The sequence below is a fragment of the Mustela lutreola genome, chromosome 9 (assembly GCF_030435805.1).
Source record: "Mustela lutreola isolate mMusLut2 chromosome 9, mMusLut2.pri, whole genome shotgun sequence".
In the NCBI taxonomy this organism is placed as follows: Eukaryota; Metazoa; Chordata; class Mammalia; order Carnivora; family Mustelidae; genus Mustela; species Mustela lutreola.
In genome coordinates this window covers 53,417,450-53,418,408 of record NC_081298.1, presented here as the reverse complement: position 1 = coordinate 53,418,408, position 959 = coordinate 53,417,450, and the positions used below count along the sequence as shown (strand labels likewise).

Sequence of the window (959 nt, the reverse complement as noted above, 5' to 3'; positions counted from 1 at the left end):
GATCCCAGGACCCTGGGATCATGACCTGAGCCGAAGGCAGCGCCTTAACCCACTGAGCCACCCAGGCGCCCCTAACATTGGATTTTTGATAGGAATTGGATTTACAGATGGTTTTAGGTAGTATGGACATTTTAACAATGTTAATTCTTACCATTCATTAATATGAGCTATCTTTCCATTTGTGTCTCCTTCAATTTCTTTATCAATGTCATAGTTTATGGAGTACAGATCTTTCATCTTCTTAGTTAAATCTATTCCTAAGTATTTTATTATTTTTGATGCTATTGTGAATTAGATTGTTTTCTTCATTTTTTCAGATAGGTCATCATTAGAGTGTTAAAATGCTCCTGTCTTGTGCTTACTTTGGCAGCACATATACTAAAATTGGAATGATGCAGAGAAGATTAGCGTGATCACTGAACAAGGATGACATGAAAAACTGGTAAGCATTCCATATTAAAAAAAATGAAACAAAACAAAATTCTTGTCTTTTATATATTGATCCTGTATTTGGCAGCTTTACTAAATTTGTTTATTCAAATTTTTTGTGAAGTTTTTAGGATTTTTTAACATGTAAATTCATGTTATCCAAAAAAGAAAACTTTACGTCTTCCTTTTTTTTTTTTTTTTTTTTTTTTTGGAGTCTCTTATTTCTTTGTGTTCCTTGTTTCTCAGGCTACGACATCCAGTAATATGTCAAATGAGAGTAGTGAAAGTGGACACACTTGTCTTTTTCTGATCTTTAAGGGAAAACTTTCAAACTTTTTTGATTGAATATGAGATTAGCTCTGGGCTTGCAATATGTGTTTTTTCTTTAATGGAATTATTAAATTATTTTTTTAAATTTTTTATAAACATATAATGTGTTTTTATCCCTAGGGTTACAGGTCTGTGAATCACCAGGTTCACACATTTCACAGCACTAACCATCACTCACCATAGCTCTTGCCCTCCCCAAT

General features: G+C 32.5%; 1 non-coding gene across 1 annotated transcript; it reads left to right on the top strand.

Annotated features, from left to right (window-relative positions):
* Positions 1–354: 354 nt before the first annotated feature.
* Positions 355–461, top strand: LOC131808675 (U6 spliceosomal RNA). The gene has a single exon (XR_009344884.1). It is a non-coding gene; the product is annotated as a U6 spliceosomal RNA (small nuclear RNA).
* The last annotated feature ends 498 nt before the right edge of the window (positions 462–959 follow it).